We start from the raw sequence: 13,837 nt of genomic DNA, 5'->3' as shown, positions 1-13,837 counted from the left end.
GCATGTACAAACTCTGGAGAGCACCAGAACAAACGTGTCCTGGACTGGTACCTCTATAGTTTGGGCCTTGCTCGAGGGTACAAAAGCAATGTTAGCCATGTTCCTCGCAGAACTTCAACCAGATATCTTCCAGCCGGTGAAATGGGTCAAGTTCCTACTTAAAGCTACAGGCGACTTACTTTATGTATGCACCAGGGTGTCCCAGGCACATATGCATTGGGTGTGTAAACCCACTAGGGGCGTCCACCCACGGTGCTCAAAAATACATCACATTTAGTTTATGGTAATTCCTCTTCACAAAACATGTAACTCCTGTAATGAAGTAGCCGATACAACGTCATTTTCAAACATTTGCCAAAATGCAAAGGGGCACACACCATTCTAAATAGCGCACTTGACACAAGCGTTGATATGACAGAGATTCAAAGAGCGTGAATCTCAAGATACAACAGCTAGCACGGGGTTGCTAATACTGTATGACTAGGATTGTGCATTTGACTTCTGGACAAGGAGAGAAAGTTGCTGTGAAAACCAAGAGAACGGGAGAGAAATGGCAGCGAGCGTGGCAAAAGGCCAAGCTGACTGTGTTGCGGCTCTCAGGGAAAAGCATCTAATATACGTGTCGACATAATGTGTCTCGAGTATAATTTCAAATGTTGAGACAAGAACAGTGGGAGGGGTGTGTGGCGAAGAATGCCTATAGGCCGTCTCTCTCCAGAATGCATGCTCTCAGCTCTCCAGAATCAACTCAGCTGTCTCCCACCAATTCTCGCGCATTCATTGTTTCTTGTGAGTTGTTTGCCCTAAAAAATGTTAATCGTTATCAATTCCCTATTACATATGTCACCAATAGTAAATGAACCGTTAATCCCCGTCATTTGGTTACATTCATTTATGTTAATGCGTTGTATTACTAATTAGGCCTACAGTCATTTACCGTTCTCATTCTTGGTGTGTAAATGCTGTTGAGAAACACGTTTTGGTTCTATTTCATCAGCCATCATTTACGAGTTGCCCCTTTTTTTCATTGTCTTTTGTTTGGAGTGCTCCATGTGAGCGATCAGCATGGGTCTTGTTAATGTTGAGGGTGCTCGCACGTCTGAGCACGCAGAGAATTAGCCTCCCTGGCCTGCTGCGCACAATCCCCATTTGGGGATGTCTGATTTCTGCCTGTCCTAGTCATCACCTTCACCACCAATAAGCTCAGCTTCTCAGTAATCTTTTCTTCGCCTCACACAGTAAGTCAACGAAGTCCGTTGTTTTGAAACCCATTGCAAATGACAGCCTAATAGTTCCTCACAAAAATCTCCCCCTCGATAATCACCAAGCCTCGGTGTGAAAGAGCAAAATACAGTCATCTGATGATCCCATATATCCAGTGGAAACGTCATAAAAATACTTATCCTTTCCCTTGCGCAAAAACGGCTGTCTGTCCCGAGCTCACTGGTGCCTAGACTCTCAGTTCCGAATAGGCTAGTTGATACAATGTTGGAAGTTAGGGCCCAGATCCAATTGATTGATTTGATACAATGTTGCACTTCACAAGCGACAGCGCAAGTCAAGACAGATGTAAAGGGAGTTATTGAAAGAACCAGAATTTTCAGCAGTATATTTTCTACTGTTTTTATGTATTTTTACTTTGTTGACAATGTAAGTAAGTTCTAGGCCAACAGTCGCATTAGCCATCTCGGAGTTCCATGCGCTCATTTAGGCTATTTAGCCGCCAATGATCAGCGTGTATCAATGTGTCATATGGCAGAAGCTGGTCCTCTAGCAATAGTTGAATCTTACATTTTATATGTCTTACATTTCAATTAAGATTTTTATGATTATCCACGGGGCAACGATTTTGAGAATCAAAAACATTATTATTGATATGAAACAGTGCCATCAAAATACACATTTCATGAAAATCATGTGAAAATCATAACTGACCAGCAGATTGGTAGAAATAAATGAAAGGCTTATGCTTCCCCAAACTTCAAACTCAAGCACCGCCTATAAAGTCTTTAGAAAACAGTTGCCTCCACCTTTCTATGGTCTGATTTTCAAGCAAGGAAAGACATGCCTCATAATATGAAGTAAAACACGCAGGTTTCAAACAATGAAGTATGTTTTCAAAATGCATACTGCCTCCAGCTCACATTGTAAAGTGGTGGGTGACTCGCTGATAGCCTTCCTACTGTTGTTTTTTCTCCTGGTTCATTTCGCCAGCCAAAATTGTATTTATCTGCTTTAAAAAAAAATGTCATACAGCCAAAAGCCGGCAATTGCCGGCTAACGGAAACCCAGGTATGCACATGACAACCCTGAGGAGCAATACTGTTGTTGAGGATAACCCTAACCACATGTGAAAAATGACACGTTTCAGAACTAGCAGGAGACAGGATTCAAGAGAGATCATTTGAAAGATTTGAGTGGAGGGAAATGAGGGGAAAGTTTGTTATTTATTTATTTTATTTCACCTTTATTCAACCAGGTAGGCTAGTTGAGAACAAGTTCTCATTTGGAGGGAAACAGGATAAAGAAAGGAGAGGGAGGGCCGGGCTAAAACCCTCCAGTTGACCTTTTACTCTGTCTCTGTTCAAACAAGCCTGACCTTCAGCTTCAATGGGCCCTCAGCGAATCAGAGGGCCCATCTGGGTCCACAGGACTTCAGCTAACATCTAACACACAATCTGCCTTTGTGACTTACTGTAGACACAGGCATCACCAATAGTCATGTCAAAGACAAAACCATATGAGAAGACACAGGGGCTTGTTCTAACTTTGAAGCCCATATGCTATAGGTTTGGGAGGTAGGCTACTTTGTGTCAAGGAAAAGAAGTCGGGTGGGTGGGTGGGTGTGAGTCTATGACACTTTGGTAAGCTGATCCAGAGCGGGCTGTCCAACACACTTCTGTTAGAAGTTCAAACAAGAGGATGAAGCACTAAGCATGTCGAGAACCAGACCAGCAGAGAAACTGTTCAGACGACAGAGAGACAACGGGCCTAGGCTTTGCGTCATGCTACTTTTAATAATTATTCCTTAAGAGTCTACTGACGCACCCATGCATCAATCTAAATAACATACTACAGCTGTCAGTTGAAGCTAGAGATACCACATTCGCCTATGTCGCCCTTCTGCGTCGGTGGTGAAAAGTAGCAGAGCTACAGCGGTGTTTGTCAGACCAGGAGACATCCCGAAAATCGGTCTTGTCACAAAAAACGTCTGTAGCGTCCAACTAACTAATATGACCACTATATGGAAAGACAAGACTCTCACTAGCACAATGTTTTAGCTCGACGACCCCCACAAATGTCACAGGACTTGTCTGAAGGTAACCTGTTCGTTTTTTAAAAAATGAATGGAAGTATGGTGGTAGTTTTGTGCCAACAAAAAAAGGGGTTAAATGTAAACGTTAAATGTAAAAAAATATATACAGTAGCAGTCTAAAGTTAAGACACACCTACTCATTCAAGGGTTTTTCTTTATTTTGACATTGTAGCATAATAGTGAAGACATCAACACTATGAAATAACACATAGAATCATGTAGTAACCAAAAAAGTGTTAAACAAATCCAAATATATTTGAGATTCTTCAAAGTAGCCACCCTTGACCTTAATGACAGTGTTGCATAATCGTGGCATTCTCTCAACCAGCTTCATGAGGTAGTCACCTGGAATGCATTTCAATTAACAGGTGTGCCTTGTTAAAAGTTTATTTGTGGAATTTCTTTCCTTCTTAATGTGTCAGTTGTGTTGTGACAAGGTAGGGATGATGAAGATGGGGTGGTATACAGAAGATAGCCCTATTTGGTAAAATACCAAATCTATATTATGGCAAGAACAGTTCAAATAAGCAAGGAGAAATGACAGTCCATCATTACTTTAAGACATGAAGGTCAGTCAATCTGGAAAAATGCATGTACTTTGAACGTTTCTTCAGTTGCAGTCGCAAAAACCATCAAGCACTATTATGAAACTGGATCTCATGAGGACTGCAAAAGGACCCAGAGTTACCTCTGCTGCAGAGGATAAGTTAATTAGAGTTACCAGCCTCAGAAATTGCAGCCCAAATAAATGCCTCACCGAGTTCAAGTAACAGACACATCTTAACATCGACTGTTCAGAGGAGACTGCGTGAATCAGGTCTTCATGGTTGAATTGCAACAAAGAAACCACTACTAAAGGACACCAATAGGAAGAGAGACATGCTTGGGCCAAGAAACATGTGCAATGGACATTAGACCGGTGGAAATCTGTCCTTTGGACTGATGAGTCCAAATTTGTGATTTTTGGTTCCCAAACGGTGTCATTTAGAGACGCAGATTAGGTGAACGTGTGATCGTCACATGTGTGGTTCCCACCGTGAAGCATGGAGGAGGTGTGATGGTGCTTTGTTGGTGACATTGTCTGTGATTTATTTAAAATTAAAGGCACACTTAACCAGCATGGCTACCACAGCATTCTGCAGCAATATGCCATCACATCTGGTTTGCTCTTAGTGGGACTATCATTTGTTTTTCAACAGGACAATGACCCAACACACCTCCAGGCTGTGTAAGGACTATTTGACCAATAAGGAAAGTGATGGAGTGCTGCATCACATGACCTGGCCTCCACAATCACCCGACCTCAACCCAATTGAGATGGTTTGGGATGAGTTGGACCGCAGAGTGAAGGAAAAGCAGCCAACAAGTGCTCAGCATATGTGGGAACTCCGACTGTTGGAAAAGCATTCTAGGTTAAGCTGGTTGAGAAAATTCCAAGAGTGTGCAAAGCTGTCATCAAGGAAAAGGGTGGCTACTTTGAAGAATCTCAAATATAAAATATATTTTGATTTGTTTAACACTTTTTTGGTTACTACATGATTCCATATGTGTTATTTCATAGTTTTGATGTCTTCACTATTCTACAATGTAGAAAATAATGAAAATAGTAAAAACTATTGAATGAGTAGGTGTGCCCAAACTTTTGAGTGGTACTGTATATCTTTTCTGAGCTTTCTTTTATCTCTTAGATCTCAAAACCTTGACTGTCTGTTTTGCCATTTATGAATGTGTTATTCAATGCACTTCTTTAGTGGTAGCCAAATTCCAAAATATTTTTTATTTTTTTATTATACAGTATCTACAGGGCTCCTTAAATTCTAAATCAAATAGCTAAATGGCCCATGGTATGACTATCTTAAAACAATTCCATATGTTAGCTTAGTAGAACCCCCTCCCCCCAGAGGCTTAGACTTTAGAGGTTTTAACAGGCAAATCTACCCAGCTGTCCACACAGGCCCAAAGTAATGCTTCAATTCTGCCAATTGAGTAAAGAGGGGCTTGTGAATGAGTGGTGCAAACAAACTATCCAAAACAAGCTTCCATAGCCGGATGGATGGGGGGTGACGGGGGGGCGGGGGTTGGTGGACCAGGTTGGTTGCTGGTTTCATTGGGTGGGTTGGTGGAGGGTAGAGGGGGTTGGGGGTGTAGCTGTAGTGCAGCTGGGGTCACATGTTGGCACTCTGACAGATGAGGCAGAGTGCCACAGCTGTCCAGTAGCCCCCCTCCTTCGCCCCCCGCCCCCGTATTCCCAGAAGCCCCGGCTGGGGCCATGACGGAGGGGCCTTGAGTGCTGACTTCCTGTGGGGGCCCGGAAACAATTTTACACGGGGATTAGACGTCTAGGAGGGATAGCAGACCAACAGAACCCCCCCCCCCCCCCAACACTAAACTACACCCCCCTGGAGAGACCATGACACAGTCAGGGACTAGGAGACAAGACACTCCCATTTTAACCTGCTGTTTCAGGTTTTTGTTAAATATTCAAACGTTTCAATTGATCTGTTGATGTGAATATGCAATCTATGGTCTGACGTGTAAGTCACCACTCCAGCGTTGTCTTGAGGAGGTTTTTGTGTTTGAGATGTCAGGAATTTGGTGAGAGAAGGAACAATACCCCTGTGGTGCTTTGTTTACGGAAGTGTAAGGGAACACATGGAAAAGTCCTGCAGCTCAGATGGCATATATATATATATATATCTCTCTCCCTAAATCTCTCCCTTTCTCTTTCTTTTACTCCCCCTCTCCACCCCGGTCTTTCCCCTGTAGGCCTAACACCAGCACGCTAAGCAAAACCATCTGTTTGCCCCACATAAACGGGAAGCTAGCTAACAAAGAAAGAGAGAGAGGCGGAAGTAGAAAGAGTAGGAGAGAGGGATTGCCAGAGAGAGAGAGGGGGACTGAGGGAGATGGAAATTAATCAGTCTCTTTTGGGTGAATACAAATATACACATGCCCCCATATACTGTACGTCTGATAGACAATTTAACTGTACACAATTATTATCAAATCAAAAATAAAACACAATTGTATTTGTCACATGCGCCGAATACAACAGGTGTAAACCTTACAGTGAAACGCTTACTTACAAGCCCTTAACCAACAATTCAGTTAAAGAAATAGAGTTAAGAAAAACATTTACTAAGTAAAACAACAACAAAAAAGTAACAATAGAACAACAATACACAGGCTGTATACAGGGGGTACCAGTACCGAGTCAATGTATGCAGGGGGTACCAGTACCGAGTCAATGTATGCAGGGGGTACCAGTACCGAGGCAATGTATACAGGGGGTACCAGTACCGAGTCAATGTATACAGGGGGTACCAGTACCGAGTCAATGTATGCAGGGGTACAATGTAGCAGGGGTACCGAGTCAATGTAGTACCGAGTCAATGTATGCAGGGGGTACCAGTACCGAGTCAATGTATGCAGGGGGTACCAGTACCGAGTCAATGTATGCAGGGGGTACCAGTACCGAGTCAATGTATACAGGGGGTACCAGTACAGAGTCAATGTATACAGGGGGTATCAGTACCGAGTCAATGTATGCAGGGGGTACCAGTACCAAGTCAATGTATGCAGGGGGTACCAGTACCGAGTCAATGTATGCAGGGGGTACCAGTACCGAGTCAATGTATGCAGGGGGTACCAGTACAGGGGGTACCAGTACAGAGTCAATGTATGCAGGGGGTACCAGTACCGAGTCAATGTATACAGGGGGTACCAGTACAGAGTCAATGTATACAGGGGGTACCAGTACAGAGTCAATGTTAGTTAGGGTCATTCATACATGTAGGTACGGGGAAAGTGACTATGCATTGACAATAAACAGCGAGTAACAGCAATATACAAATAAAGGGGAGGCGGTCATGCGTGCGTGCGTTTGCGTGTATGTGTGTCTGGTGTTTGTCTCATGTGGCTCAATAGTCTATTTTATCCGTGATTATCACCACCACTGGGCTCTCTCTCTCTCTCGCCTCCTCTCTGTGTGGCCTAGTTTCAATCTCACGCTCACTTTCACAATCCCTCAACAGGGAAGGAAATAAAGCATCTGACCAGATCCAGCTGACAAGGCATCCTCATTTCTGACCAGAGTGGACAACATACATCTCTGTTGTGCTTCATATTGATGGAAGACACATGAACATACATAGAAGTGCAGAGAGGCCATATGAAAAAAAAATAGTTATATCGTTATGTTGAGATCGTTACTTATCTGATGATTGTGACATGAGTTGTTTTTCCAGACATCAGAAGATCATTCTCTCATGATCATGGCATAACAAAGAACATGTTGGGATCGCGAGATAAACTCTATAAATAGGAGTGGACGTAGTCATGATATATTGACAGTATGGCGGAGGAGGCAGAGCCCACGGTGGATCAGCGCATATGTTTTGATTGATTGTGACACTAAAGTATGGTACATTTCATGCTGTCATTCTTTCATTTTTGTTTGGAGCTCATTATCAGCTTATAAATTAGAATGGTAACAAGCTAAATGTCCTTTAACTTGAGCTAAGAGCTCACGGGCATCTAAGCCCTCACGAGGCATTTAAGCCCTCAACAATGTGTGCTACCCCCAAGACCACAGCTAACTTGGCTAGTCTTATGAGCGAACGAGCTAGTTAGCTAGGTAGTCTTGTTAGCTAGCTAACTTGTTATCTATGCTGGTTGTTAGCTAGCATAACTGACATGTATAATTGTAAGGGACACTTCATGCTTTATGGATAATATTTACATTTACAGAGTGGGTGAGCACCATTCTTGACAGGCTGATCAAATTCAATAGCAGCCTCAGAGGCTGGGCTCCCGAGTGGCACAGCGGTCTAAAGGCACTACATCTCAGTGCTTGAGGTGTTACTACAGACACCCTGGTTAGAATCCAGGCTGTATCACAACTGGCCGTGAATGGGAGTCCCATAGGGCGGCGCACAATTGGCATTGTCTGTATTTGACCGGTGGAGGCCGTCATTGTAAATAAAATAACAATTTAACCGACATGCCAAGTTAAATCAAGGTAACAACAACAAAAAGAGGCTGTCTTCAAGGAGCCTTACATATGAAACATCTTACAAAGCAGCATTTTGATTTATCATCCTCTGAGGCTGCTATTGAATCCGATCAGCCTGACAGGAATAGAGCTCAACCCTTGGATCAGATATGCATCTACCAAACAGCCTACAACAGCCTACAAGGCACCAACCTTATTTCTAAGCCTCTGAGGCAGAAATTGAATCTGATCAGCCAGTCAGATTAGTTAGTCCAGCTAACAAGACTAGCTAGCTAACGAGCTAGCTAACAAGACTACCTAGCTAACTCACAAGACAAGACAAATTGGCGGTGTTGTTCCATGCATGAGATTGGCTGTGGTCTTGGGGGTGGCACGCAGCCTGGGAGACAGTGCAGCCTGTCAGGCATCAACGAGCACATTGCGATCAACACAGTCACAGGGCTCCTTAATGAGGTGGTTGTCGTGAACAAATGAATGAGTGGTACTTTTGATTATCTCGTGAACTCGACAAAACTTTTGTTATGTCGGGATTAGGAGATAAATAAGTTGTGATCTCGACATAACGAGGGAATCATTTTTGTTCATTCATATGTCCTCTCTGGACTAAATATATGAGGGATTGGGCTTTCAGAGTCTGAGTTGAGTCTACCGGTCAGTCAGACGCAGCGCTGGCCAGAGTAGCCGAGCTGATGAGTAATTGATTTTGGTCGAGATCAAATTAAAGCAACGAGACTTTAATTAAAGTTGCAAAAACACATTGTCCTTGCTCTGGGGCTTGGAGGACAGTGGTCAGAGCCAGACTGCTGTTATGTTCAGACAGACATGCTCCGCTCCTGAATACAAACATGAACATGGCTTGCATCCCAAATGGCACTCTATTCCTTATGTAGTGCACTGCTTTTGACCATGGCCCATAGGACTTTGTTCAAAAAGTAGTGCACTATATAGGGAATTACTTGCCATTGGGGATATAGCCATGGTTGCCCGATCAAAGCCCTCTCATGCAGGGTTATGTTACATCAGTCGCTGAGTAACCAGCCCAGGAAATGACATGGGAGTTGAGATTTGTGATCCGAGGGGTCAAACGTCCAGATACGGAATACTGGGGTTGTAAAACAGCTTCATCGCACAACACACACGGCTATGATGAGCTCAACCAGGAGGTCAACGTCCAGCTTTAAACCATGGCTCATATACAGAGGTGAAAGCTATGCAAGTTACCCAGACTTTATTAGACATCTGAACAAACACACGAGCAACTGTCATATAACACAGAGGCTTCTTAGACAAACACCGATCTCTGGGGAAACCTTCAAATACAACACATACTGTAGGTAGGTCATCACAGACCACCGTCTCTTTGTGGAATCTGTGGAGGGAGGGAAGAGGTCCATCTTGCTCTCAAGTCCCCATCCTATCCTCCTCCCACCCCCCTCTCCGTCTCCAGTGTGCCTGGCTGGGCCTCTGTCTGAGCTGAGACGGAGGGGGCTGGTGGGAAAATGGGAATGTGGTGATTAAGAGTGGGCCTATATGACCTCCCAGCTCTAAAAATACACTATTTACTCAAGACCACTGCCAAGGAATTCTGGACTAGGCAGAGGGGAGTGCATAAACGTGTTTTGGGGGGAAACCAGAGAGAGAGGACAGGAAGTGCATGTGTGTGTGTGAGGGCATGTGTGTGTGTGTGGGGGGGGGGCATGTGTGTGTGTGTGTGTGTGTGTGTGTGTGTGTGTGTGTGTGTGTGTGTGTGTGTGTGTGTGTGTGTGTGTGTGTGTGTGTGTGTGTGTGTGTGTGTGTGTGTGTGTGTGTGTGTGTGTGTGTGTGTGTGTGTGAGAGAGAGAGAGGGAGGGCACGCATGCGTGTACGTGACAATGTGAGTGTGAAGGAAGGGAATGTCTTGAAAGGAGGAAAACAATGAATTTCAGGAGATTGAATAGAGTGTAAGCTACATTAACGAAGCCTTGATATCTTGGCACTTGAAGCTGCGCTGCCGGTCAACTTAATAAACCTGTCATGGTTAGATTAGTATAGAGAGTTGACATAAGAGCTCCCTAGTTCTGTCCGAGTACTGACACACACAGGCAATCACCACACAGATCACATTCAAGGACTTCTTGGAACACACAGATACACACTTCCAAAGACAGTTGTAAACATTGTCTCTTTCAGTCTCTTCCAGCCATCATTGTGTGCCATCCCACACCAAGAGTCATGCTCTTGACAGAGAGTGTGTTTCATAGAAGTGAGAAGAAAGAGAGCGACAGAGAGAAAGAAACCGAGAGAGAGGGGGAAAAAGCTAGCGAGAGCTTCCCTCAGTGGTCCCACTGTGTTCTGCCTCCTGTGTGTCTCCTAGCTTCCCTCAGTGGTCCCACTGTGTTCTGCCTCCTGTGTGTCTCCTAGCTTCCCTCAGTGGTCCCACTGCTTCCCTCAGTGGTCCCACTGTGTTCTGCCTCCTGTGTGTCTCCTAGCTTCCCTCAGTGGTCCCACTGTGTTCTGCCTCCTGTGTGTCTCCTAGCTTCCCTCAGTGGTCCCACTGTGTTCTGCCTCCTGTGTGTCTCCTAGCTTCCCTCAGTGGTCCCACTGTGTTCTGCCTCCTGTGTGTCTCCTAGCTTCCCTCAGTGGTCCCACTGTGTTCTGCCTCCTGTGTGTCTCCTAGCTTCCCTCAGTGGTCCCACTGTGTTCTGCCTCCTGTGTGTCTCCTAGCTTCCCACTCCTCTGTCTGTCCCTGCCCTGCCAACAAGGGGCTAAGTTGAGGCGGGAGAGGGAAGGAGTTGGGAGAAAATAGAGATGATGTGAGACAGATATGGATGCATGGGAGCGAGAGGCTCCTGTCCTGTTTGAGGGGCAGGCAGTAGGCCATGGAGGCATTTCATAAAGGCACCAGACAGACTGTATGGGTTGGGGTTGTATGACAGGCCTCTGTTAGACATCATGGCCCTGACTGCTGCTGACACGGAGCTTGGCACCACATGCTGGGATGAGGGAGTGACTACAGTCTGTCTAAAGTCTGTCTACTGACTGTCTACTGTCGGGCTACTGACTGTCTACTGACTGTCTACTGTCAGTCTACTGTCAGTCTACTGACTGTCTACTGTCAGTCTATTGACTGTCTACTGTCAGTCTACTGACTGTCTACTGTCAGTCTACTGACTGTCTACTGTCAGTCTACTGACTGTCTACTGTCAGTCTACTGACTGTCTACTGTCAGTCTACTGACTGTCTACTGTCGGGCTACTGACTGTCTACTGACTGTCTACTGTCAGTCTACTGTCAGTCTACTGACTGTCTACTGACTGTCTACTGACTGTCTACTGTCAGTCTACTGACTGGCTACTGTCGGGCTACTGACTGTCTACTGTCAGTCCACTGACTGTCTACTGACTGTCTACTGTCGGTCTACTGACTGTCTACTGACTGTCTACTGTCAGTCTACTGACTGTCTACTGTCAGTCTACTGACTGTCTACTGACTGTCTACTGACTGTTTACTGTCGGTCTACTGACTGTCTACTGTCGGTCTACTGTCGGTCTACTGTCGGTCTACTGACTGTCTACTGACTGTCTACTGACTGTCTACTGACTGTCTACTGACTGTCTACTGTCGGTCTACTGACTGTCTACTGTCGGTCTACTGACTGTCTACTGTCGGTCTACTGACTGTCTACTGTCGGTCTACTGACTGTCTACTGTCAGTCTACTGACTGTCTACTGACTGTCTACTGTCAGTCTACTGACTGTCTACTGACTGTCTACTGACTGTCCACTGACTGTCTACTGTAGGTCTACTGTAGGTCTACTGTCTGTCTACTGTCGGTCTACCTCCGGTCTACTGTCGGTCTACTGTCTACCAGACAGGCACCATGGGTGAGCTGCCACTCTGGGTTAGTAGGTCAACGCAATGGGACACTAACACACAACACCTAACCTAAAATTGACATATGTTGCCCATCTGGGCATATGCCAGCCCTCCCATCCGATCCCACACCTGTCTCCTCTCTCTCTCTCTCTCTCTCTGCAGTATCACACCTCAATCAACCTAGCTAACCAGAGGCTTTTGTTCACTTCACACTAGACAATGTGGACGTGAGTACACATGTAACTACGCCCACTGAGCTGCTCGGGAGAAGCTCTCTAGCCGCAGAACAGAACGTGCTCACAGTGAAGCCTGCAGGGCTCATAATGAGCAATAACGGCTACATGACATGACTAATCATGTTCAAATGAAGGTGCTATAAAGGTTAGTGCACACAAACGGAGGTGCACACAGACGGAGGTGTGGGATGACCTGCTGGAACCTATACTCTCCTATTCCGGATGGACAGAAATATACGAAGCTCACTTTCAGAATGGCACAAACTCGCAACATCCCTTCAATATCAGTGCTTTTCAATACAGACCTACTCTGCTTAGCCTACATTCACTTGTGACTGAATTTCACACATTGGATTTTCTATCCTGACTCTAAATGGGCCCCTAAAAAACTAATTAAACTGGTCTAATCTGTGCCAATATACCTGAGACTATACGTCACAGTGTCTCCTCCCTGCTTTGCGATGGGCCATTAGATAGGTGTGGCCAGTGGCCATGTAATGGTAATGTAGCACAGCACCTAATTCTTAGTGTGATGATTATAGTCAGTAAGTTATTTGACACACTCCCTCTAGCGCCAGCAGTAAATCACCTGTTTGACAGCTCTGAGGCCTCCCGCTCTTCTCTGCTCTGTGGAGGTGGCAGCACACACACACACGCTTGTACCAGCCTCGCCCCTCCAGGGTGTGTTCCTGAAGTGAGACTGAGTCACCTCGCTCACCCTGTCCTCCCTCCCTCCCTCGCTCCCTCAGGAGGCTGCATGTCCCGTCTGACTTGAGGCTTCAGAGAGCCCCAACTCACCGCTCCCTCAACGCCCCCACCCTCAGCCCTCCTCCCTTTCCTGTTTGAGTTGTCCTCTGGTAGCGAGTTGTGACATTATCAGGCATGTATACTGTTCATCAGCTGCGTTATATAATTCTAGGGATTTTCACTCCACGTTGTCTGTGCTCTGAGAGGACTGAGACTGAGATTGCCTGGGAGTGAGGTGGGAGAGGGGAGGGGGTAGATACGGATATGATGCCTGACTGATAGTGTGATGCAGGCCTGAGATCACTCATCTCCCCCTCCACCACCACCATCCCACACTCACGTCACGTCTTGGCTCCCGAGTGGTGCAGCGGTCTAAGGCACTGCATCACAGTGCTAGAGGCATCACTACAAACCCTGGTTTGTATCATAACCGGCCGTGACTGGGAGTCCATGAGGCGGAGCACAATTGGCCCAGCGTCGTCTGGGTTAGGGTTGGCCGTCATTGTCATTGGCAAGCTGACTTGCCTTGTTAAATAAATACAAAGTAAAATAAAGACTGCCATGACCACTGCTGGAGGTCAAGTGGTGTGTGTGTGTGTGTGTGTGTGTGTGTGTGTGTGTGTGTGTGTGTGTGTGTGTGTGTGTGTGTGTGTGTGTGTGTGTGTGTGT

The 13,837-nt window shown here is 45.6% G+C and overlaps 1 protein-coding gene across 5 annotated transcripts in view; it reads right to left on the bottom strand.

The window, feature by feature from the left end:
- Positions 1-13,837, bottom strand: part of LOC124015321 (unconventional myosin-X-like) — a 48,131-nt gene that overhangs the window by 23,717 nt on the left and 10,577 nt on the right. The window contains exon 1 of one of the 5 annotated variants that reach the window (XM_046330493.1): positions 938-1,439. The exons of the other annotated variants lie outside the window; for them this stretch is intronic. The gene's annotated coding sequence lies outside the window, so the exon portion shown is untranslated. Of the gene's footprint in view, positions 1-937; positions 1,440-13,837 lie in introns of those variants that run through there. 5 annotated transcript variants of the gene reach the window in all.

This window comes from Oncorhynchus gorbuscha, linkage group LG26 (assembly GCF_021184085.1).
Source record: "Oncorhynchus gorbuscha isolate QuinsamMale2020 ecotype Even-year linkage group LG26, OgorEven_v1.0, whole genome shotgun sequence".
Lineage (NCBI taxonomy): Eukaryota > Metazoa > Chordata > Actinopteri > Salmoniformes > Salmonidae > Oncorhynchus > Oncorhynchus gorbuscha.
This window is presented reverse-complemented; position numbering and strand designations above follow the sequence as displayed.